General features: G+C 45.9%; 1 long non-coding RNA gene and 4 other non-coding genes across 5 annotated transcripts; all 5 read right to left on the bottom strand.

Moving 5' to 3' along the window:
* Positions 1–7037: 7037 nt before the first annotated feature.
* Positions 7038–12880, bottom strand: LOC147269903 (uncharacterized). The gene is made up of 3 exons (XR_015115653.1): positions 12730–12880; positions 9159–9494; positions 7038–7151 (listed from the first exon to the last, which is right to left on the bottom strand). It is a non-coding gene; the product is annotated as an uncharacterized LOC147269903 (long non-coding RNA).
* A 4708-nt stretch (positions 12881–17588) lies between these two features.
* Positions 17589–17670, bottom strand: trnal-aag (transfer RNA leucine (anticodon AAG)). The gene has a single exon. It is a non-coding gene; the product is annotated as a tRNA-Leu (tRNA).
* Positions 17671–23505: 5835 nt separating this feature from the next.
* LOC147269901 (U1 spliceosomal RNA) lies at positions 23506–23669 on the bottom strand. Its single transcript, XR_015116536.1, has one exon. It is a non-coding gene; the product is annotated as a U1 spliceosomal RNA (small nuclear RNA).
* Positions 23670–24444: 775 nt separating this feature from the next.
* LOC147269900 (U2 spliceosomal RNA) lies at positions 24445–24635 on the bottom strand. The gene has a single exon (XR_015116391.1). It is a non-coding gene; the product is annotated as a U2 spliceosomal RNA (small nuclear RNA).
* A 588-nt stretch (positions 24636–25223) lies between these two features.
* Positions 25224–25387, bottom strand: LOC147269899 (U1 spliceosomal RNA). The gene has a single exon (XR_015116724.1). It is a non-coding gene; the product is annotated as a U1 spliceosomal RNA (small nuclear RNA).
* Between the last annotated feature and the right edge of the window lie 866 nt (positions 25388–26253).

The following is a 26253-nucleotide window of genomic DNA, read 5'->3' as shown; positions in this document are numbered from 1 at the left end:
TCTGAGTCACCTGCTTTTTCAGGCTAAATTCAGTGTGTGAGGTCCACACTGCACATTTGAGGGACCATGAAGGACAGAGGAGAGTCTGACTGTCATGGTGAAAGCCTTCAGCACTAGAGCTGAAACAGCCCCACCATCTTAACCCCCCCAGAACAAACAGGCTTCATCAGAAACAGACACACCTCCTAGAACATCCAGAGATCATCAGTCTGATTAATAGAACATGACAAACAATCAAGAACATGTTATTGTTTGATCAGAAGCTGAAACAATGTTTCTATGTTTGTCTGTTCTGGTCTGAATGAAAGAGGAGGTTTTCTTGGTCATGTGACGTGGATGAGAGTTCAACTAGAACTTCCTGCTTCAACAGGATTTTAGTTTGTTGGGATTTTGTCAAAGCCACCAACCAAACCTCTGAGTGGTGCAGATGTCTGCTGACTCCTCAGAGCAGACTGGAGCTCAGCCTCACTCACCTGTGGGAGCCCCAGCAGAGCCACCGTGTGATGGAGTTTCAGTTCAGGCTCCAAGGTCCTGGATTGAATTGGTGTTTTGTGTTTTTAGGCCTCCTGGCACCATCAATGGTAGAGCAGAGTGGAGCAGAGGAAGCGTGCTGGGCCCATAACCCAGAGGTCGATGGATCAAAAACCATCCTCTGCTAAAAGAACAAAATAAAATGAACCAGTGTCTTTAGAAATGTGTGTCTGTTAAAAAGAGGTTCATAAGGATTTTGTCTTCCTCCACAATCACCAACCATTGTGAGAGTTAACAACAGTCCACTTTCTGACTGAAGCAAAAGTAGACTTCAAAAGGTTCTTCTGATTCAACATAGCAGCTAAATTTCCATTTCCATTTCCTGAACAGGACAGGTTAAAAAAAAGGGAATGTCATGACTTCCTCTGTATGTTAGAATATGAACGACTAAAAATGTTCATGCCCAGTTTAAAGTTAGAATTATATTTAAAGTAGAAAAATCTCCCCTCTTCAATCCTGTCACTCAGTGTTGTAAACTGTTTCAAACAAATTCTACTGTTCAACAGTTCGAGTGTTTCTAATGAAGCTGAATGTTCTCCTCTACTTTCCTCAATTGTGTTTCTTTCATGTCCTCCTGAGATCAAAGACAGAATTCTAGGTACAAATAAAGACACCATCAAAGCCTCCTGATGACATCATCAATTCTGTCTTTGATCTGTGTCTGTCCAGCCTGTCCTGAGTGGATCCAACAGTTTCCCATGGGTGACTCTGTCGTGGTCTCTCTCCTCCTGCTGTCTCCAACTCTCAGAGTGCTTCTACTGGTTTCTCTCCATCGTCCCTGTTGCGAGGCAGAGCACTGGTGAGGACTGAGGCCAGTGATGTCATCACCTCCAGCTGAGACCTGCCAGGTGGTCCTGCTTCATTCAACTCTGCTGCCTCTGCCACTGCCCTGACTGGTGAGGCTGACAGCAGGTTCTCTCTCATCTAAACTCTCTGTTTACAATGGAGGCTGAAATCCTTGTGATTGGTGGTTCAATCATCAGGTCTGTTGAACTCCCAGGTGCCATCACCTGCTGTCTTCCTGGTGCCAAAGTTGTGGACATTATTGAATGTCTCCAGGACTCATCGATCTCCACCCCTCCTGCAGGTTCTCCCTGTCTCTGTGTGGGTTCTCTCTGGTTCTCCAGCTTCCTCCCACAGTCCAAAGACATCAAGAGGGTAGTGGTTACCTGGACACTCTAAATGACTGTGAGTGTGAATGGTTGTCTGTCTGTGTGTGTTGGTCCTGGGATGGACTGGTGACCCATCAAGGGTGAACCCAGGGCTGGACTGGCCACCTGGCCGATGCACATCTTTGGGCCGGCCCATAACTGTCATAATTTTTTTTTCAAAAGTGTATAGTTTTTAATCGACCGTAACGGTATCGGAGACGCGAAACGCGGCCCATTGGTTGATTTTCTTGAAGGACATTGGGCTCGTCCAATGAAATCTCTCAGCTCTCTCTCTTCCTCTTAGTCAAGCCTTGCTGTTGCAATGGAAGTGGAGGAGTCAGATCAGACAGTTGGAGACTATTTTAGTCGCCCTTCTTCCACACAGAGGACTGATTTTTTAAAGTTTCATCCTCAACAAGATTCCATAAACCCTGTCGTCCACAGGCTCTTCGTTAGAACGGACGGCACGACGTGGAAATGGCTGACTTATTGTGGTCAACGTCATGCTTTGTTTTGTTTTGTTTGCCCTGCTTTTAGCAAGCCCAGTGATCCAAGTGTCTTCATTAGAGGCCTGGCAGACTGGAGGCATGTGCACCAAAGAGTAGAGGAGCATGAGAGAGGCATGGCACATAGGCAGTGTGCTGAGGCCTATTTTTGAAACTGCTCCAGAGCAAGACTGGCCACCTCCTTGAGGGAAGACAGCTGACAGGACACCGTGAGCAGGTTAAGAAGCAGGGCTGGACTGGGACCAAAAAATGGCCCTGGCATTTTTCATCCCTGGCAGCCCTCCATGGTTATTTACACGATATGTGTAAGCACACGCCATACCAGAGGATGTATGCGCACATTGTGAAGTTTCAAAAATTAAAATAAAGTGCAGTATTCTACATGGAAGACAGTAACCATGTTAAAAGAGTGATACTCTTTCACTACTCACAGAGACCTTCTTCTTCCACTACACGTTCCAACACCTGACGTCTCTTCTTCCCAGTCCATCCCTGGAAAGAACGCGTCGAGTTTTGGAAATTCGGCTGCTTTTCTTCTCGGGAGTGTCTCTTTTTCGGCTCCTCCTTTCTCCTTCCTCTTACTGGGCAACATTCTTCATGGCTTCTGACTGCAAGGCGGCCGCTGAGTGGTGGCACTACAACTGGATGGGTCTGTTTCTCATTTTAACACAAAAACAAACTAACCGCTGTTTCTGCATGTTTACCAGAAATATATATTTTGAAATGCCTGCTCACACCGGCCCATCCGGCTACATCCACCAAACTTTACACACATAATATAATATAATAATAATAATATAATACCCCTGAACACAAGCCCCAAAGCAGTAGTTGTTTTGTTTTTCTTCATAAAGGAGGTGCACTGTCATGACTACGATATCTCTGGCAACAAACATGGAAGGGGCTTTGGGGTCTTGTGTTTCAGCTCTGTAACTTCTGATGGCTGAAAATGTCAGAATCAGTCCTCTCACTGACATCAACCATTGGTGTGACTTTTGGTGGCTTCAGCTCAAATGAAACCAGGGAAGAGGGGCCAGACTTTGAGCAGCCCCTTAGGGTTAGTGGATGCCCCGGGACCGTGCTTGGGCCCCTTAGCACCTAGATGGCTGAAATTCCCAGCACATGCGACTCTGGGGCATCACACTATGTGTGTAAAGTTTGGTGGATGTAGCCCAAGTAGAAACACCAGAACCCAGATTTGATCCTCAATTCTGCTCCAAAAGGCTCTCGGAGTGCAGAAGTCCCAGACCCTGATTTTGCCCAGTTTCACAAGGGGATAGTTTTTTCTCTTTGAACCTAGGAAGTTGAAATTTTAGTGTGTTGTTCTGTTCTCGAAGGATCGCATCTGTGGTGGTTTGACCCCCCTAAGTCCTTTCTGCTGTCCGTAAAGGGCGTGGCAAAGTCCAGTAAAGTCTTTAAATGAAGCATCATAACTGGTCAAAGTTGCTCCAAATGAGATGAGATTTCTGGGAGGAGTTCACACCTCTGCCAGAAACCAATATTTAAAACTTTGAAGCCCCACCTCCTTCCTGAAGCTACTTCCTGTTTGGGAGGGGGTTCTAGAATTATTCCACCAGATTAGGATTTCATAAAGTTTCAGGTCTGTATCCACTGGAGAGGCCAATGAGAGCAAAAGAGCAACAGGGTCAAAGGTCAACAGGCCTCGTGTCTCAGCCAGGCCTCAAAGGGTTAAGTGAGCCTTTTGGAGCTCCTTTGAAAAAAGGCCTGACACCAATCTTGTTCAGGACCAACATGAAGAAGGATCTTTGGAACATTTTCACATCTTTAAGACGGCCTTGACTCCTTTTTATAGCAGGAGTCACTGAACAGCACAAAGCTGCTATTGCAGCCATCAGGCCTCATTTCTGATCAATTATTATTGTTGAAACAAAGCTGAATATCAATTATTGATTTTTATTGTCATCATTTTGAACACCTGATGAGAGAAACACAATAAAAACATTTGAAAAGGAAGGATCAGAGTGTTGTTGTACTGCAATACTACAGTACAGCATCAGAGACACTCAGTTATTGATTGCCTGAATGATTGATTTACCCAGAAGAGGAACAGCTTTGTTGGAGCAGTAAAAATACACACATCAGAACGACAAAGTTACATTTGAAAAGAAACTACATGACATTACCAGCACAACATCTGAAGAACAGTTAGGATCAATTTAACTGGCCAGATAGTTAGGATTTCTTTAATGATATCCTTGATGAACCCAGACATCAGAGTGGTTTGTTCCCCTCAATAATAAATCTGACCCTGGTAACCCTCCTGATGAAGGTTGTTCCTGATTGTCTCATGTTTGTATTCCTGCTGACCCCTGACCCTGGTAACCCTCCTGATGAAGGTTGTTCCTGATTGTCTCATGTTTGTATTCCTGCTGACCCCTGACCCTGGTAACCCTCCTGATGAAGGTTGTTCCTGATTGTCTCTTGCTTGTCTTCCTGCTGACCCCTGACCCTGGTAACCCTCCTGATGAAGGTTGTTCCTGATTGTCTCATGTTTGTATTCCTGCTGACCCCTGACCCTGGTAACCCTCCTGATGAAGGTTGTTCCTGATTGTCTCATGTTTGTATTCCTGCTGACCCCTGACCCTGGTAACCCTCCTGATGAAGGTTGTTCCTGATTGTCTCATGTTTGTATTCCTGCTGACCCCTGACCCTGGTAACCCTCCTGATGAAGGTTGTTCCTGATTGTCTCTTGTTTGTATTCCTGCTGACCCCTGACCCTGGTAACCCTCCTGATGAAGGTTGTTCCTGATTCTCTCATGTTTGTATTCCTGCTGACCCCTGACCCTGGTAACCCTCCTGATGAAGGTTGTTCCTGATTGTCTCTTTCTTGTCTTCCTGCTGACCCCTGACCCTGGTAACCCTCCTGATGAAGGTTGTTCCTGATTGTCTCATGTTTGTATTCCTGCTGACCCCTGACCCTGGTAACCCTCCTGATGAAGGTTGTTCCTGATTGTCTCATGTTTGTATTCCTGCTGACCCCTGACCCTGGTAACCCTCCTGATGAAGGTTGTTCCTGATTGTCTCTTGTTTGTATTCCTGCTGACCCCTGACCCTGGTAACCCTCCTGATGAAGGTTGTTCCTGATTGTCTCTTGTTTGTATTCCTGCTGACCCCTGACCCTGGTAACCCTCCTGATGAAGGTTGTTCCTGATTGTCTCTTGTTTGTATTCCTGCTGACCCCTGACCCTGGTAACCCTCCTGATGAAGGTTGTTCCTGATTCTCTCATGTTTGTATTCCTGCTGACCCCTGACCCTGGTAACCCTCCTGATGAAGGTTGTTCCTGATTGTCTCTTGCTTGTCTTCCTGCTGACCCCTGACCCTGGTAACCCTCCTGATGAAGGTTGTTCCTGATTGTCTCTTGTTTGTATTCCTGCTGACCCCTGACCCTGGTAACCCTCCTGATGAAGGTTGTTCCTGATTGTCTCATGTTTGTATTCCTGCTGACCCCTGACCCTGGTAACCCTCCTGATGAAGGTTGTTCCTGATTCTCTCATGTTTTTATTCCTTCTGACCCCTGACCCTGGTAACCCTCCTGATGCAGGTTTCTGTTTGCTTTTGTAACCCAATCCTGGAATATCCATGTCTCTCTGGGTTCATATGGAGCAGGGGTTCGAGTGCCATCTCCACCTTAACACCAGATGTTACAGTTGATTGCAACTTTCGTTTTGGTTTGTAATTCTAAGATTGTACCACATAAAACACAAAAATACATTCATTTGAACAATAATGAACTGGGCCCTTTAAGAAAATAAAGTGTCCTCATGTGAGTTTTCTCACTTTTGTTAACCTTGAAAGTTCGTGGGCTCCAAGTCAGAGTTCCTTCAGATCAAGTGGGGTTTGATCTGTGAGTTCCAAAGCTAATAATCCCTGAGATTTAAAGTAGCTATGAGTGCATTCTTTCTACCGTAAACTGGAGCTGGTGCTAATCCAGATGCCTGGCGTGATCCTACCACAGAGCAGATGGTTCACCTGCTATTCCAGAGCATGTAGACACTGGTGTCTGGAATCAAGCTGGGTGGCTCACCATCTCTGGAATCTACTGGAATCTTGTGGACCGTCCCCACTGATCGAAAGACACAGGCTTCCAGTCTCTGTTGTGATTCATTCAGGACTGATCTCTCTTCTGTTTCTCTGATGTTGAACAACTTTAGACCTGATTAGCAAAGCACTCAGTCCTGCTGAATGCAAGTACTTGTATGAAGATTCTCTCTAGTGGTTCAATTTCTTGAATTCAATTCTTGAATGAATTCACAGTAAAATTATTTTACTCTCACACAAAAAAAAAATACGCTCAGCATATTTTGACACAATAAGAATACCATTAAATATGAAACTGCTCCTGTTTAACCAACGTGTCAATAAAAATATCAACTATTTCACATGTTAAACATGCTTTAAATCAATAACCTCACCAGTTTTTGGTGAAATCAACATTTTTAGTGTTCAGTGTTTTAACTCAGAATAAAATAAATCACTCCATGCAAATAAATCCCCATTTTCTCTCTTTGCATAAAATACACCATTTTACATGAAGACTTGTTCTCTAAACAATAAAAACAAACATTTCACACATCAGCACAAAACAGCTGTGTGCTAAGACCAGTAGAAGAAATGTGCATTTTAGGGTGCTCCTACAAACTGAGGTGCTCTTATGGCTCCAATAAACCCTGACAGAAGAATGGAGATTCAACATAGCCCCGCCCCCACAGCGTGAGGCAGCAGCAGCAGCAGCTCATCTACCAACAGTCAAAGGATATCTCTCTGATTTGCATGTGCTCCACTCCTGAGGACGTCAGGGTTCAGACTCCCAGCAGGGCGGAAAGAGTTGGCCGACGTGATGACCGATTATTCTGGTGTCAAACTGGCGTCAGGGCTCCTCCTGGCTCTGATTAATGTGGTCACTACCTGGATGCTTCTGCTTGCTACGTGCATGACTTCTTGCTGCAGTGAGACAGAGAAAAAAAATAAATAAATAATGACCACGTGCCAGCTTACTACTTACGTTGAAGAACTGGTGTCTAAATTTGATCTAGAAGCTCCACCAGAGGAATATCATGTTGTTATAACTCCTTCCCTAGGATTTGTTCCAACAAATTTATTAGAACTCCTTTAATAAATGAATCTGTTGCCTCTGCAAAAATGTATTGGAAATCTCTTTACAGTGAAAGATTGGAAAAAAAGTGTGGCTGATGGAGGATGAATTTGTCTTAAGAAGATGAAAGAGGTATCTTTCTTTATCCAGCTGAAAAACAGAGAGATTTAAGACTGAAATTGAATCCTCCTGTAATTTCTGTGGCTTGAGAGAAGAATCCATTGAACATTTCTTCCATCACTGCTTGTGTGGTCGAACATTCTGGTCCAACGTGGAGAAGTCTGTTTAAATGAAAACATCTGCGAGAAAAGGACAACCAAATCAAAAAGGACAACTTGTTTAAATTTGAGGTAAATTTCATCTTTCATCTTATTTTTCATCTCTCTGTCTTTTGTCTGATTATTTGTCTGAACTCATGATGTCTTTGTACTGCTTTACATTTCTATGTTGTAACCCTGGCTAAAGAGCTTTATTTTGTATTTTTGAATTGATTAATTAAAAAAAAGCTTACTTCCCCCAACAGACTGAACTTGGGATCTGATTGGCTGCTGTGAGCTTGAGATGCTGCCTTCAAGTGCACCTTGAATTTTCCATCCATCCATCAATTTACTTCCAATTATACTGTTAAGGGTTGCAAGGGGGCTGGACAACACATATAGACGGACAACGTGTCAGGGTTGCTTCATACTTTCTGGTTTCACTTGAGTCAGTTATCCTGTAATTAAGGCTTCTTAATGATGCCTGACTCGTTGCTCTGCTTCCAAACAAAAGGGAATCATTAACAAGAGAAGAAGCTTCATCAAATAGGTTGAAGCTAAAAGTTTCATCAAGTTGATGAGCTGCTTTGGCAGCTTCAGAACACACAGTGATGTGGTTCCACCCACAGGAGAGTGGCTTTAGGGTTCACTTCCCACCAATGCACACAACTCCTACATGTAAGTTCTCAATAGGATGGAGTCAAATTCTGATGGAAGCTTTTGTTATATTTCCTAAATGGATGTGAAATGATTTCTCCAAGGGAAAGTGAAGCAGCAGCAGTAGAACATCAGTTGTGCTCACTTCTGTTCTGGGATCAGATTTGGATCAAATTGCTTTCAGGCTTCAGGTGCTGGTAGAATGAAATATTTCCTTTATTGTCCTCCTCAATTTGTCCATCATCAGGAGACTCAGTGTTTTTGTTTTGAGGAACCAATGAAATTGCACCAGTATGGCTGACACCCTGGTGACTGGTCAGACCAGCAGCTCTGACTGTGTAAAGCCCAGTTGCAGCCCTGAAGTCTCAGAAGCAGCAGAGGAAACACACTGCGTGCAGTCCTGGTTAGGCGTGAACGTTACCTTCAATATCAGCGCCTGTTGTTCAGTGCTGGGGGGGCAGAGGCATGAGTCACTTAGTGGGCAGAATGGTAGTGAACTCAGTTCACCACACGATGAAGTATTAATGTATCATTAAGGAACATTCCAACACATGAATCAATTAAGTTTCAGTGTGTGCACTTTAGTCAAATGTACATGTCACAGGTTGTCCACGACAGCCTTTTGGAGTTGCTGTGTATTTGATGAGTTGAAGGACTCATACTGCCCCCCCCCCCAACTGATAACTAGAGAATGTACCTACTCATGATTAAAGGCAGTAGGCCTACAGGCCAATTTGCCAAAATGTTGGACTATTGCTTAAAACCCTTAGCACTTTCCTTGGATGGCGAGTTCACATGAACAACACTGGCATCGTCATAGACGACCGTCCAGTATGACCTTTGACAAAATGCCATTTCAGCAGAAATTACTAGCATGTTTTGAGTAACTGACAGAAGTGATCTTGCACATAAAAGACAGAGGTGAATAAATTCAAATCAAACCATGAATGGAGTATGAACTGGATTCAGACATGAACACTTCCAACTGGTTTCCAAATCCTCTGCAGTGCAAATGTAGATGCTACTCTTTGGTAGGCTTTGCCTCCTTGTACTCCTGGATGTGAAAGGGTCGTCTGTTCCTGGGACGTTTCTCACTTCTCTGCCATCAGGGTTCAACAAACATGGTCGTCATCCTCAGGTCCTGGTTCAAATGGATTTGCTGTTTAACAGCAGCAACCAAGAGCTGCTCTGACGACCAGTGAGGCTGAATGGAAAGAGGAAGGGACTTCCCTCTAACAGGTTTTAGGGAGTCACCTGTCAACTTCGTCACCCCAACATCTGCAAAATAACAAATAACATAGGAAATAAAAAGGAAATTGATTCAATATGGCAAATCCATGAGATTGGTCACTTTGCAAGATAGCACTTTGCACTTTGCAAGTCTGCATTGACAGCTGAATCTAAACAACCTATGCAATGTGAACAACAGGTCAAACCTTCACAGGTTTCTTCTTCTGTTGGCTCTGAGAGGCCTGATATTCCTGTGAAAAGAAGGACTTTCTCTCCCTCTCCTTAACAGCCCTGAACTGGAAAAAGGTTTCTATGGAAGAGCTCCCTGCTAGAAAAAAATACACAGTTATTACCTCCTGAAACACTCTTAATTTATACAGAGCATTTCTCATTACTCATCTGAGTCCAGCCACTGCACCAGGCTAGCGATAGAAAGAAGCGATTTTAGAAATCCAAGAGTATGATTGAACCTTTAAGGCCCCTTTGAATCATTTTATGTCACAGAATCCATAAATCTGTTAAGCTGCACTGGCGCTAGGTTGTGCAACATCCATATGTCCACTAGTGGCAGGCGTCTCCTTGTGGACATCCTGTAAAAAACTTATGTTTAAGCCACATACAGAGCAAAAGGTAGGGAAGCTGTGAGTGCAGCGCCACAGAATGGACAGAACATCTGAAATTAAAACAAGGGGACAGGCTTGGACGCCTGGGATAGAGGGTTGAATGTAGTATTTGAACGATAATCAGTCTCTAATCTCAGTTTATCTCATTGCTACCAGCAAGCAGGCTCACAATAGACAAGCAAAGGGGCAGCGTGAACATGTTAATAACATGAACGTCCCGTAATGTGAGGCGTTGTGCAGTGATATCTTTGAATTAGCATTTTAAGTTCATTTTATGTAAACAGTCAAATAAAGTCACATTACCACGCTACGCCGTAACTTGATTTTCTTCCCGCTCTTCTTGGAAACCAAACGTCTGTCAGCCGTCTCCTCTCCTCTCCTACGCGTCTCTGCATTGAGCTGTTGGGCTGAGAGCGCCCCCTGCAGGTTCGGTGCACTTGCGTTGGGGGCGACTGGTTTTGCAGCGTTTTCATTTTGGAGCCGCATTCTTGGTTCGCTTCCTGTTGTGCTATGCATCGTTTCTCTGTTTGCGGCGCAAAATGTGATGATGCATTTGTTTTTGTTTGTTGCATCACGCTTTTTTCACTTGCACGGCGTTAGTCTTTTTACCACCTCGTGTACATGTAGCCGGTCCGGGCCTACATCTCAGCAGACCCTTGCTACTGCTCTGCATTGTGTTGAGTGTTGAGTGGGAGAAGGAGACTCAGTGTTTGGTATTCGCCCAAACAGGTGGTGTAATTTATTTCTGCACAGAAATAAATTTGAAAAATGCAGCAGCATTCATCCACCGGACCAGGGGCGCCGCCAGAAATTTTGGGCCCCTTGAAAGATTCAAATTTTGCCCCCCAAATCCCCCCCCCCCCCCATCATCATAACTGCATTTTTTGTCAGACTTTTCATTGCCTGTTCATGGACCATGAGTTTGTGTGACTTTAAATAAACGTATAAACTTATTACAAGTTACTTAATTACAAAGCGTGGAAAACTTTCTGAAGTGCTGAATGTTGTGTTGATTTGAACTAAGAATCTGACCAAAACTCGATCATAGACCTGCGACCTAGGATGTCCTGGTGCCACGTGCACCGGTGGGCATCCTTATGTTCAAACATGGTGTTCGTTATGGACAAACTGCGACTTGCACAGAAGTCCAATAACTGAACACCACTCTGGTTCAGGTCGGGCCTGCCGTCCCTCCCAATCACACCCCTCCAGGTCACGCTGTCGTTGCCCACGTGAGCGTTGAAGTCTCCCAGTAGGACAATGGAGTCCCCAGCCGGGGCACCATCCAGTACTCTTCCCAAGGACTCCAAAAAGGGTGGGTACTCTGAACTGGTGTTCGGAGCATTCGCGCACACCACCGTCAGGACACGTTCCCCGACCCGAAGGCGCAGGGAAGCAACCCTTTCGTCCACCGGGGTAAACCCCAACGTACAGGCAGAGGGTCGAGGGGCAAAAACATGTGAGACAAGCCCCCAGCACCACCCCACCTCTCCCACCAGCTCGTTGAGGTTTCACCACGTTTCAAAATAATGCGTCTCAATGGGGTTCCAGCTTTCACTGAGTGGCTGCCTTTTTTTCTGCCCCAGTCTGTGCAGAGATAAAAGCAATTCCAATCCTTTTTTGTCTTTTCCCTGCCATTTGCTGCCTTTTTGTACTTCAAGTTCATCACCAAAATATTTCCACTACATACAAACAACATGAAGACATCTTCACTTACACTGCTCACACAGTAAAGACTTCAATGCTCAGGTCGAGGCGCCGAGTCTTCTTTGTAGCAAAGTCACAAATTCAATATTTGAAGTCCAGTGAGCGAGCCAATTCCCTTTCAGCTGAAAGTGTTGCAGGACCCTTCAGGCTCTCTTGCCCCATGGTCGACCTGAGGTGACTCAGGATCAGTCTGAGTTCACTGAATGCCCTTCCTCCACCAGCAACCGTAACGGGCAGAGGGCAAAAAAATCCAAAGTGCACACAAACCTCTCCAAAAATGCTCTGGAGTTGCATTTGATAGACTGCATAGAGCAGATCAGGACGAGTGCAGTCAGAAGGGAGAGTGGCAGAATGGACTGCACTGTTTCAGGGATGCAGGCCAGTGAGATGCATTGTAGTGAACTCACACTCAGCCTTCCATGTGTTCCCCTAACAGTCAATAATTTAACTGAACTGTGATAAAGGCTGGAAGTAACACAATAAAGAAATCAACTATAAAGAATGTGTGACAGATTAGACCCACATAGGGATACCCACACGCCCCCAACCCACAAGTTGGGTTTGTGGCAGAGCACTGATGGACCAGGGCCTTAAAAACTAGAATCCTACAGCCTTTATGTACTGCTTAGCTCCTTCTCCAAACCTGGTTCCAGTAGTTTGGGTGGGCGTGTCCTCCTGAAGCTGAATCTGTGCATATTTAGGGCACCCATTAGTCATGAGTTCAGCACCAGCAGAACGTAGTATTTTATCTTGTACTGAGTCCAGTTTATCTCGCAAGTTCACCCACTTCAGCTGTTTGTTCACCGTGACGACAAAGGCAGCGTTTTTAAATGAGAACTGGCACTGCACCGCTCGCTGTAAACTTGTTCTCCTGGTTGGCTCATCGGGCCGCGTTCATCAGAACCCTGTTCTCATTCACGAGCGTTTAGAACTCTCAAGGCCAGTGAGCCTACCTTTATGGAGAAGAACTGAGGGACCAGTTGTCTGCCTCTTTTCTTCCTCTCTTCTTTCTCCCGTCTTCCTCTTCGTTTGAGCCAACCAGACTTCATTATTACCGCTCGTTTCTCACACCGTCCATCAGCGACTCAGCGGCTGTGAGCGCACACCTGCAGCAGCAGCAGAGTGACGGAGCTCAGAGCGGCATTCGCGGGTTTGAATTGGACTGCACCATTGTGCAAGGGGTGGGGGGGGGGGTTAAATGACAATGTGATGAAGAACTCAAGAAAAAAGTAATGGAAATCGACAACCATGTTTAATTAGCTCATTTTAAATTGTCTTTTTTTTTTTTTACTTTACAGCCCCACTGAGGGCCCCTGTCAGTGCTCGGGCCCTTAGAACCGTTCCCATGTACCCCCCCCCCCAGCAGCGCCCATGGTCATGCCATCCATTGGATCACCAGCCCTGTGAAAACCTCTTCATGTTCATGTGTACTTCATTTTACAGAGAATCCAAACGATCTGGTGGCATTTTCAGGGGACACAATGGTGCAGTGGTGAGCACTGCTGCCTCCCAGCAGGAAGGTTCCAGATTGGAGCCCCAGCTGTGTGAGTCTGCATGTTCCCTCTGTTCCTGTGTGGGTTCTCTCTGGTACTCCAGCTTCCTCCCACAGTCCAAAGACATCAAGAGGGGACGAGGCTGATTGAAACTCTAAATTGACCATAGGTGTGACTGTGAGTGTGAATGGTTGTCTGTCTTTATGTGTTGGTCCTGTGATGGACTGGCAACCTGTCCAGGGTGAACCACCCTCATGTCCAATGTCAGCTGTGATAGGCTCCACCCCCCACACAAACCTTGTCATATAATCAGTGGAGAAAAGGAAATTTGTCTACACTAATGACTGAATCTGTTTTGAGAACTGAACTGGATATAAACTCTGAGAATTCAGAGTAAGGACCAGGAGGGAGGAACACAATAATAGATAGGAGTAAATGTGGAGTCTGGGTTCTTTTCTAGAATGAGACAACAATGACAGTCCTCCCAAGTGAAATCACTGACATGACTGATGACTTCAGTCACATGACTGGATGACTTCAGTCACATGACTGATGACAGTGCAGATTCCAATGTAGAGGTTGGGGAAATAGTCTCTGAGAATCCAACTTGAAGCCACGCCCTCCTTGTTTTCCAAAAACCCAAACAGCGACCATCAGTCTCCCTCCAATCCTGTACTTGGTTCAATGTTGCTGTTCCATTTTGCAGCAGTAGGTGTCGCTGTGATACCAGGTTCAGTTCAAGAGTCCCAACTCCAGCTCATGTTGGTGACCTCAGTGGCAGGTAAAATGGCGCTTCAGTGGATCATGTGATCAACTCATGTGTGTCCTCACTGCTCCACAGGTCTGTCAAATGTTCTGTAAAATAGTTGGACCCAGCAGAGCTGCTAGATTAGGAGTTGATGGAGTCGTTGCAGATACCAGGGTCCAAAGTCCAGCTTGAACCTGGTTTGTGCAGTTCTTTGTCAAGCTAGCAGCCATTCTTGTCACTGCCAAGCTAAAGTGACTTCTGTCAACAAAGGTCAACATACAAAAGGATATTTCTACTGGCAGTTCAAGATTTTGATCAAACTCCTTTTTCAGAGCTGGAACCTTCCTCTTGTGTCAGCTTTCTGTTCCCATCTCTATGGTAACGGTCAGTTTTGACCCACGTCTTCAATCAGCTGTCAAATAAACTAAAACAATTTTCTATCCTCCAAGTTGTTTCCATCTCTTGTTTCCTTGTTAGGCTTCCTTATCCATGGAAATATTGGTTTGAATATTTAGTTGTGGGCCTCTGGACCTTTTTTTAGTCACTAAACCCTCGATTTCAGTTTAAAAAATGGTAAAATGAACCTCAAGAAAATCCTAGACATAAACCAAAGGTTGTTGTGTTTCCTGACCGTTACTGAGGGTGTTAGAACACATCTCTGACATGGACTGGTTTGATTTAGTATTCATTTTAATATAATTAACTATTGGAACATCCATGGTGTTATGGGTCAGTTTAGACCCTCATATTTTTACTTCAAGAAATATGGCAAAAAAGTCTCTTTTTCAGCTACAGAACTTTAATACAAACACAAAATGAAAAGCAGAACAAGCCAGAACCCAAAATATGGATTTGCAAGGTCAACAAACAACAACCAGTCAAGCAAACCAAACCAACAGAAACCAGTTACTGGTTCAAAACCAGGAAAAAACAAAAACAGAGTAAGAGTCGTTTAAAGTTCAGATGCTTGTGTGTCACTTCTGTGTGTTCTTTCCAGAGATGTTCCTGCAGTTGAAGCACCATCCGTCCGTCCCTCTGTCCTGACTGCTAGGGCAGTCCTGACCCTCTTTCGTCTTGAACCAGGTCCTGAGGGGGTTGTGGCTGTGGCTGTTCTGGTTGGTGTTGAGGCAGGGCTGCTGAGGATGACGCTGGTGTGGATGCTCTCTGTGTTGCTGATGGCATGGATGGAGTGCTGCTGAGCTCTGCAGCTGTCTGAGCAAGGCTGCAGCGTCTGGGTCTCGGGGCGTCCGTTCCCTTCCCTCAGTGTGTGGCTTGACCAGGGAACTTCCCAGCTCCTCCACAAACATTCTCCTCTTGCTCCTCTTGGTTGAGCTCCACTCCTGGTGGATGTTGGTCCACAACACCAATGTTTCTATGCAGACTCATCAAGGATGCTGCAAAACACAAGAATCCACCCCAAGACTTTCTCTTCAACATGTTGAGGTCTTCATGGCTGTGATGATGCAGGTTCTCTTTCTTATTTTCTTCTTAAAAAAGTCAGTAGTTTCATGTTAAATAATAAATGTTATATTAAAACAGTTGATCATCTTTTATTAATTACTGTATTCTGTTTTGGTGTCCCAGTGTTCATTTATTAATCTAAACCTGATATTTAGAAAAGCAGACAGCACAAAAACAGAAAATGCCACCATATCATTGAAATTTTCTGTCATACAAATGTTGACTCTTTTGTAGAAGCCCCTCCCCTCTGTAGGGCTGGTGGTGCAATGGATAACGCGTCTGACTACGGATCAGAAGATTCTAGGTTCAGCTCCTGGCCAGCTCGCTTTAAACTTTATACTGAGAAGATGAAGTGAGAACCACTGATCAGAGTCACTGAAGTCCTCCCAGGTTTCCTCCTTGTCTGCTGGAAACATGAACACATGAATGATCCTGCTACCTCTCATGTTAAGCTGCACTTGACAGTGACAGCAGGAGAACAAAAATCCCAGTGTGTCATCAACATTTCCTGTCAAATCAATGATAGAAGCTGTTGAGTTTCTGGATCAGAACAAGGAGAAAGGAGCCCCAATGAAAGAGTGATGGTTCTTGATTCTGATTTTGTTCTTCACTCCTACACCAGAGAGTGAAAGTGTGGGCTGGCTGGGAGCAACTGCCTGCTTCAGAGTGGGAGGAGCCTCAGGACTTTCCAGTGAGAGCTGCAAACTTCCACCAGCGCCCAGTGCCAGCAGGTCTTCATGATGGAGCTGAGAAGAACACAACAACACCAGAGCACTGGAGAGGAGCACAACACTTCTTTGCTTCCTGGCCTCTCTCATGTCTGTCTGTCCATCTGGAGCTGGGGGGAGGAGCTTCACATGTTTTTCTTTTTTTAAAAAGGGAATGACATGACTTCCTCTGTATGTTAGAATATGAACGACTAAAAATGTTCATCCCCAGTTTAAAGTTAGAATTAAATTTAAAGTAGAAAATCTTCCCTCTTCAATCCTGTCACTCAGTGTTGTAAACTGTTTCAAACAAATTCTACTGTTCAACAGTTCAAGTGTTTCTAATGAAGCTGAATGTTCTCCTCTACTTTCCTCAATTGGGTTTCTTTCATGTCCTCCTGAGATCAAAGACAGAATTCTAGCTACTGTCAAAGCCCTGATGACATCATCAGGAATTCTGACCTGTCCAGGGTGAACCCTGAACCCACGCCTCCTCAAAGACTGGGGATCTGCTGACCCTGCCTCTTGTCCAATGTCACCTGCGATCGCCCCCCCCCCCCCCCCCGTGACCCTTAAAGGATAGAACAGAAAGTGGATGGAGGGATGGACTCAACACTGAAATCAGCTGATCTGATCCACATTCTAATGTTTCCTGTCCCTCTTTAGGAGTCAGTGAGAATAGTAGTGTATATAATAATGTATATCCAACCTTGTAGTATCTTTCCAAGGCTTTTAGTATTTCTTCTTGTTTCTACTTGTAGTTTTAGTGTCTGGATCTTTTCTTTTGATGTCCTGCTGTCTGCTCTTTGCTTTTGGAGCTTCCTTCAACAACTACCAGGCCTCCTGGGTACTGTAGGAAACATGGTCAAGTTCTTCTGACTTCTCCAGGAACGTCCTGCTCACATTGGTCTGTCTTCATTTTGGCTCCTCCCACTGCCACAATGACCAGCCTTTATACTCTTGGTGACTGGGGCCCTGGTTGCTGCAGGCCTCAACACCAGCCTGTGGTTGTGAGCAGGGCAGAACAGAACTGACAGTATCTCCCATGCAGGACCTGGGTCAGCGCCTGGTGCCAGCTGGGGCACTGCTTTAACCTGGACCCCTGGAAGATCTTCTCCAGGAACTCGCCTTTTTCGGTCGAAACAGCGTGAAACTTCAAGTAAAGAATTAAAATGATTTCATTCACAATGAAGCCTCTGTCACAAAACAAAGGAACAACTGACTACCTCACCATGACTTCACTCTGATTACCAGGAGGTAATCTGGTAGTCAGAGCAGCGATGCTCAGGTCTGTGGACTCAGAGGAGGGTTCTTCTTTTGGTCACAGGTTCGAAGACCTCAGTGGAAGAGAGAGGAGAGGCAGTAAGAGACCTGCCACACCTCTCCAGTGACCTGGGACATGATGGCAGTGGTGGGATTTGAACCCACGCCTCCTCAGAGACTGGAGCCTTAATCCAGCGCCTTAGACCACTCGGCCACACTACCTCACTGAGCTGTTCTCTGAGTTGGTCTGCTAAAGGCATGTTGAAGAGGAAGTAACATCATGATATAAAACTTATTCTGAAGGGGGACCCCTTCCCTCCACGGTCACAGGAAGTGACGACAGCGCCGCTAGAAGCAGGAAAGAAATGGTAAAAGGACTCAGTTTGTACAGAGCCTTTCTACCTCAGCAGCACTCAAGGAGCTGAACAATGTCCTCTCATTCACACACACTCACACACTGATGCTGAAGGCTGCCATGCAAGGAGCCAACCTACTCATCAGAAGTATTTAGGGGTTCAGTATCTTACTCAAGGACACTTTGACATGGTCACTGGAGAAAGTGAGGATCAAACCAGCCACCCTTTGGTTGCCAGACGGCCACACTACTCCTGAGTCATGTGACCTGGATAAGATGGTGAACTACAGCTGATCGCCATGCTAGCAAACCCCTTTTGTTTGGTTTGGTTGTTGTTTAGTGACTGTGGATGAATACACAGGAGAAGTTGAGCATAAATTTGTGTTCCCTGTTCCCTTGAATATCTGCAGGAGTGTGAGGTGGAAATAATAGTTGGAGGAGAATGAGAGTTCAGTCTCAGCGCTATGACCTGTGCTGACACTAAAACATGTCAGCCCACAGAACAAAGATGGCAGTCCTCTGGGAGAGCAGGTACACCACACATACATGAAGAAACCCTACAGGAAACAAATATGTTGCCAGAGACTTTTACTCTGTTTTTGTTGTTTACCAAAGTACAGGATTGGAGGGAGACTGATGGTCGCTGTTTGGGTTTTTGGAAAACAAGGAGGCTGTGGGTTCAAGCTGGATTCTCAGAGACTATTTCCCCAACCTCTACATTTGCATCTACACTGTCATCTAGTCATGTGACTGAAGTCATCCAGTCACGTGACTGAAGTCATCCTGTCAGTGATGTCACTTGGCAGGACTCTCACTGCCATCACATTCCAGAAAAGAATCCAGACTCCACCTGTGGCTCCATGATAACTGATGGACCTCTGGTTGGAGGCTGGACGATGATGTTTGGACTGGAAGGAAAACTCCTTGTCCAAATTCCATTGTGTTCAAGTTTAAAGTCCCACAATAAGAAGTAGCTGAATCTGACAGGTGGAGGTTTGGAACTACAAGATGGTGATGTTTCCTTGACTTGATGCTCTGACTGTCAGGGTGGATGACAGCTTCTTCTGCTGCTGCATCTGAGTGGCTAGGATTGGAGGTTTTACCCTCCAAGGTTGTTTGGTTCCAGGGGAAATTCTAAAATTCCAGTCCCCAACCTTGGCTGTTCTGAAACTCTTCTCCTGACTCACTCCTGAGCTGCAGCAAGAACAAATACCAGTGCCAACCAGATCAACTTCATGGCTGCTAACAGCCTCAGACACTTGATTTCCATCAATCTGGAGCCAAGAAGGCCCTCACCTGTGGTTCTCCTCCAGGAGGGTCCAGGTTCTGCCATTGTGGTTCCTTGTGCCACTGCCAGAGAGCCTCAGCTGCACACTGCAACATTTCAACAGGAGATTGACATTCCTTCAAATGTCCTGACATCTGATTCCAATGGTTCTGTTCCATCTTTATATTTTAAAATCAATTACACAATGAAAGCTGCCTCAGCTGGTTTAAGAGAGAGAACAAGCTAAGAGATCTGAAACCAGTAAAATATGCTTTTCTGTGTGCAAACTAGTGAGGGGCATGGAAGGATATTTTACCACCAACACAGAACCCAGACTTTAGTCATGCGATGAGATGGCGACTCTGATTATGAAGTTAATGGACAAAATGTGAATTGAAAGAAAACACATTTCTTCAGCAGACTTTGATCCAACATTGAAGTTAGATTTTGGTGACTGCTCCATGTTGGAGGAAACCAGGCGATGTTGGACCGTCACAGGGAAGCTCCTTTGCTGCCAGTTCAACCACTCACTCCCATCAGTGGAGAGCAGCTTCAACTGGGTTTGGAATGTACCATTGTGGATGCATAGGAATGTGGAGAAAATGTCCTTTGTCAGAAGTGGGATTTGAACCCATGCCTCCAGGAGAGACTGCGACCTGAACGCAGCGCCTTAGACCGCTCGGCCATCCTGACAGAAACTTAGATGCAGACTGAATTAATTCATTGACAAAGTAGAATTTTTTCCACAGGAGCTACTGGCTCCTTAGTTGTTACATTTATTGTTAACATTAAACACACAGTCTGAGTTCATGGCAGTAAGAAATGATTTTCATTTTTCTAAAGGACAAGAAATGAACCAGAACATTTGAACCACATAACATCTCTTGATCAGTTTGTTACATGGGACACATTCCAGACAGGAAGGTCCCACCAAGACTTGAACTGGGATCACTGGATCCAGAGTTCTCACCCTTCCACCCTGGAACCAAACACAAGGAGGAGGTTCCTCTAAATACAACTTGACATTACCTGCAATCAACCTGTTGCTATGTGGAGGTTCATCTTGCTCTTGTTCCAGACTACATTGGCAAAAGGAACAAGAACCACAAGGAAATCATGGAACTCCAGATTGATTCAGGACTTTCTAACTCCATCGTATGACCTGGGAGCAAAGACTGGCCAGGCCTTCCTTAATTTATCAGTTAATTACTGCTTCAACAAACATGCCACTTAATTAAGTTACCAGAATTTCTCTCATTGAAAAACCCACCAGCCTGATTTCTTGACATGACATGAAAAATTCTCCAAGAACCCACAGTTGGGTGGAAAGATACCAGGTTAACCAGGAGGAGTCCTGTTCCTGAACCATGGATGGAACAAAGTCCACTGGAAAACTCAGCAGTTCCTGAGTGCCAGATCCATCCGGGAGCTTGGGTCTCCCCTTGACTGTGGTGATCCATGAGATCAAGGAGGACAGAGGAAAGAAGGATCCTGTTGGAGATCTCCTCCCTTCTTCCTCCACTTCACTACAACTTGGATGTCAGGAATATGAGGTACTTTACTCAAATGACGTATTAGGAGTTTCCTGTTTGACAAGAAGGAAGTCAGAGGTTCATACCTCACTTGTTGGTGGTGCCCTCAACCTGCTGAGAGCATCACTTAGTTCTCTACAGAGAAACATGGCAGCTCTGCTGAAGGCTGCAGGAAACCTGCTGGAACTGAGACTTGGACTCAGGTCACTGGATTCAAAGTCCAGGGTGCCAACAGGTCCACCAGGGCATCTGTGCTTTACTTACCGTGTAAAAAGGACCACAGTGGTCGTCTGGTTTTAATTTAACAAACAAATACGGTTGAAAACTTTGAGACAGAGACACAGGGCTCTTATTTGAAGGCCATGGGATGGGAAATATTCCAGACCTCTGAGATCAGAGCGCTCACTTTGATCTCAGGGTCCTGACTTTGGGGGTTCTTCCTTTGGTCTTCAAATACTCGTGGTTTTTATTGGCAGAACTTTTAACTTGCATGCAAAAAGAGAATCACAGTCGATGTAAACCCAGCAGACAGTGTTTATTTCTAATAAATCAGACAATCGCACAAATGAGAATGAAAGGAAAAAACAATAAAATGTTTTAAAATCCTTCTCCACTCTAAAGCTTTTTAAAGTTCATTTGAAGGTTCAAAGGTGGAGGTGAGGAGGTCACCCTGATCCTCCCTGTCGTCACTGCCGGGATTCTTTCTTCTGGTGCTGTGGTTCTTCTGATGAAGGGGGCGTGATGTTTGCTGTCTCAGGCTCCACCAAATGTCCTCTTTAGGACGCCACAATGTGGCCTCTTCACTGCTCCATCTTCCCTGCATCGGAGACACCAGGGTTCCTCCTGGTGCCGACCCCATCGTCCTGCTACCCAATGGTGCGGCCATGGATCCTCAGAAGAGGCTGGGATCCTTCTTCTCATCAGAGCCACAGTTTTTCCTGGAGGGAACAACAGGAGCTTTGTTGTAATGTTTTGCTCTGTGTTTCCTGCACAGACCGTCAGGATCTGTGACGCCATCTTGTGGTAGGGGGTCATCATCTTGTTGTGTGGTAGTGGATTCATTGATCTGCTGTTTCAACACATTCAAGTTCATTATCCTACAAGTCAAAGTACATTTGGTGTGGAGTTTTAGTTTCTGGCCTCAATCATAACGTGTGCCTTTCTTCTTCATGAACATTTCTCAGCTTTGTAAGTTTATTCTAGTTTTTCTTCCTCACTTTTCTATTCCATTGTTGAAGATTCTACTGCAGGTTGGAGTTCCCTGTTGACTGAAGCAGAAACAGGAACAACAAGCTGGAGGCTGTCAGAGCTCCAAGTTGGGGGCTGATATGAAAGTAGGAGATGAACACATCCAGGTTAGCATCCCTCTCAGAAGCTGCTACTTTAGCTCTTCAGAATACAGCAGCCTAGCATAGCTTCATCTGGCCAGTTAGTGGCCCACTTTGATGTCTGGGATATCAGGTTCAAGGTTCTTCACAGCTCTGAATGAAGGCTTTCTAAAGTGTTAACCAGTACTCCAGTTGTAAAAAACAATCAGGGGGGATGGTAGATTTTGATGTTTCGGAACAGATCATTTGTGCTGATGACAGCGCATCAGGTGAGAGACCAACAGTGTACCCTTACTCCTCTAAAACAACAAGCATGCTATGGATATTACCTGTCTGCTACTCCTGTCATTGATCTTGACCAAGCCCCCAGGCTGACACTGCTACCACTGCTCCTACATAGTTAGAGTCAAATGCAGAGGACATTTTCCCACCGGGTGCAAGTGCAACTTCATACTCATGCTACCTATAAATCTGGGAATTTATCTATATTTTGAAACAAAACATTCTCAAGTCAAGTCCATTTTAATTAAAGTGCAAGAGCAAAAGAATGAAACAAATGTACTGTGGCAGGATAGCGCTACACTCCCCACCATGAGGGGCAGTGTGGCAGACGATAGTGAGTGGTCACCTAGAAGTAGACCTGGTCCGACCCTTCTCCGTCCTTTCCACTTCCTCTCCCTCCTTTACGGAGCCTACAGCCGTGCGTGGTGGCGTCTCGCTGGTCAGCAGATCGGTTACAAACAAAGGTATGCATGCTTGCTCTGCTCCATTATTCAGTGTCATGGGCCCCCTGTTTACTCCAGTTTTGCTCCGTCCAGCGGTGTGGTGTTACCAGGAGCTGGGCTGTCTCCCTTGGGCCGGTGTGTGCGTGGTGCGCTTTCTGTGGGTAAGACGCGTAGTTGTCTGCCTTTCATATCAAGCTGCCGATGATCTGTGGTGTTCTGATTATCCTCTCCCGGCCATCGTTTGTGTAGTCTGGGCTGCGGGCTTCCTCCTCCTGCCTCGTCTGACGCCACGATTCTGCTCTCCGGTAGGAAATGTTTATGCTTACGGTCATGTAGTAAGAGTTGCTACTAACCTCAAAATAATGCTACAGTGATGTAAGAAGAACTGCTAATGATCTCAAAATGATGCGACAGTGATGCAGTAAGAATTGCTAATAACTCAAAATGATTTGAACTGTAATGTAGTGAAAGTTTCAAATAACCTCAAAGTGATGCTGACAGTCATGTAGTAAGAGTTGAGAGTCCGAGTTTTCCAAGTTGATCTCCTCCCACGCATGAATTCTCTGGTATCCTTCCACTTACTGCGAAGACGAGCCGTGGATGTATTGTCCTGAGCCCAGGGCTTGTCAGATACCATGACCTTCAACTAAATGTGGCAGAAACCCTGCCCTCTTCATTTAGGGCTGGAAGGTGTGAGAGATACTGGGAGCTCATCGAGGCTACGTCCTCCACGGTCTCCTCAGGCTGGCCAGCACAAGAGGAGACCGCCAACTGGCCAGGACAGGCGGTCACCGTTGTTGCCGCCGCCGTCGTCGTCTACCTTTCTTTCTTTCTTTTTTTCACACGATCACAGGGGAGAGCGCGGACGCAGTCCCCCACTGTCAGAAATTATGCAGTTGAGATTCCCACATTTGGGGAATTCACCAGGGTCAGCACAGCCCCAGTGCAATGGCTGAGCCTCACCCGGGGAGAACCACCTTGCTGATCATGGTATCTCCCCTGCCAGGTAAGTATGACTCGCTGAGCTTAGGAACAGACATGAGCTTCAGGGACACAGCCCTCTGACTGACAGGCAGGGAGGCCGACACAGCGCCTGATCTTTCCTACCTTGTGCCAATCTGCCGTGTGCGCAGCCCCCTTTGTTTCTCACAACGATGTCGGATGTCGGATATCCCAAGCCCGGGAAGCTCGACCGATGCCGTTTTCAAGGCTCACCTTCTCGCTGGGGGCACCAGCGTGGCCTCTAACCGCACGCATTGTGCCCCGCAGTAAAAAAAACAATCTCCTTCCGCTTTCACCCTTGGATGGAGCGTCGCGACCATGAGAGCTGTCAACGCAAGCGGCCCAATTCCGAAAGACTGAAGGCAGCAAGCTGGGGTTTCACATTTCAACATCAAGTTCACAACCCATCTCTGGGCAAAACACGCACATTGAAGGTTCAGGTCTTTCAGAGTGCATTCCAAAGCCTTTTGGGAAAGGCTCCGAGAGCAGTGCCGTCAGCGGACCTCCATCCTTATCTGGATTGCAAACGGAGCCACAACTTGACGCCCAGCGGCAGCGCGGGCGGAAATCCAGCCCCGGCCTCATGTGCAGCACTCGAGAGTTGGCCTGAAGAGCACGGGATTTGCTCCTGACAAAAGGGGAGGGGCCCGCACTGTTCCTGGAAGGCCATTGCGGCCGCAGGCTGAGGAAAAGCTGCAGTGAAGGAGGAGAACCCTGGTCCGGCTTTGGGTGGAGCAGGTAAGCGAGTGCCTGGCGGAGGCTTGTTTTATTTCCGACAAGAAATGCGGGGCATTGCACCACTCCTGGAAACACTGCAATACCAGGTTGATGCGTGGAAAGGACAGAGCAAGCTCCCGTTCCATCTCCCTGTTCCAAGAAGCAGCTTAATATATGGTTCCCGGATAGGGAACGTACCAGATATTAAACTGATAAGAACAGATACTACACTTGATCTTAGCCAAAAGGCCGAGAAGCGATGCCTGTCAGCCACCCGACGTGAGAGCCAGCACCCCCGGTACAGCCAATCCCGGCCGCGGCTGTGGGCAGGAACTGCAACATTTTGGGTGGCGACACAAAATGCAGTGCCATAAACACTACATCTGGCACACTGGTTGTCCCCACTGCTATCCAAAGCAAAGGCAATCGGTGCCTTCACCCTGCTATGCTAGTGGGGCGACTCAAAGTAAAACAAAGCGGTGTTCAAAGCCACAAGCCAGCGACTCATCCTGGAGTCTGGGTTTTCCAAGTTGATCTCCTCCCACGCATGAATTCTCTGGTATCCTTCCACTTACTGCGAAGACGAGCCGTGGATGTATTGTCCTGAGCCCAGGGCTTGTCAGATACCATGACCCTCAACTAAATGTGGCAGAAACACTGCCCTCTTCATTTAGGGCTGGAAGGTGTGAGAAATACTGGGAGCTCATCGAGGCTACGTCCTCCGCGGTCTCCTCAGGCTGGCCAGCACAAGATTAGACCGCCAACTGGCCGGTACAGGCGGTCACCGTTGTTGCCGCCGTCATCTGCCTTTCTTTCTTTCTTTCTTTCTTTTGTTTTTTCACATGATCACAGGGGAGAGCACGGATGCAGTCCCCCACTGTCAGAAATTATGCAGTTGAGATTCCCACATTTGGGAAATTCACCAGGGTCAGCACAGCCCCAGTGCAATGGCTGAGCCTCACCCGGGGAGAACCACCTTGCTGATCATGGTATCTCCCCTGCCAGGTAAGTATGACTTGCTGAGCTTAGGAACAGACATGAGCTTCAGGGACACAGCCTTCTGACTGACAGGCAGGGAGGCTGACACAGCGCCTGATCTTTCCTACCTTGTGCCAATCTGCCACGTGCGCAGCCCCCTTTGTTTCTCACAACGATGTCGGATATCGGATATCCCAAGCCCGGGAAGCTCGACCGATGCCGTTTTCAAAGCTCACCTTGTCGCATAGAGTTTCTGCTTACCTCAAAATGATGCTATCGTGATGTAATAAGAATTGCTACTATCCTCAAAATGATGCTAAAGTAATACAGTGAAAGTTGTTACTAATCTCAAAATGATGCTGAAAGTGATGTAGTGAGAGTTGCTACGAACCTCAGATATGATGCTACAGTGATGTAATGAGAGTTCCTACTAATCTAGAATAATGCTAAAGTAATGTAGTGAGGGTTGCTAAAATCCTCAAAATGATGCTGACAGTGATGTAATGAGAGTTTCTACTAACCTAGGAAATGATGCTACAGTGATGTATGGAGAGTTGCTAAAAACCTCAAAATGATGCTGACAGTGATGTAATGAGAGTTGCTACTAACCTAAGAAATGATGCCACAGTGATGTAGTGAGAGTTGCTAAAAACCTAAAAATGAGGCTCCAGTAATGTCGTGAGAGTTTCTACGAACCTCAAAATGATGCTGCAGTGATGTAATGAGAGTTGCCACAAACCTAAGAAATGATGCTCCACTAATGTAGTGAGAGTTGCTACTAACCTTAAAATGATGCTGACAGTGATGTTGTGAGAGTTGCTACGAACCTAAAAATGATGCTACAGTGATGTAGTGAGAGTTGCTACTAACCTAAGAAATGATGCCACAGTGATGTAGTGAG

The sequence above is a fragment of the Aulostomus chinensis genome, chromosome 1 (assembly GCF_037954235.1).
Source record: "Aulostomus chinensis isolate RoL2024-O1b breed Wild chromosome 1, RoL_Achi_v1.0, whole genome shotgun sequence".
Classification (NCBI taxonomy): domain Eukaryota; kingdom Metazoa; phylum Chordata; class Actinopteri; order Syngnathiformes; family Aulostomidae; genus Aulostomus; species Aulostomus chinensis.
The sequence above is the reverse complement of the archived record's forward strand: the minus strand, read 5'-3'. Positions and strand labels throughout refer to the sequence as shown.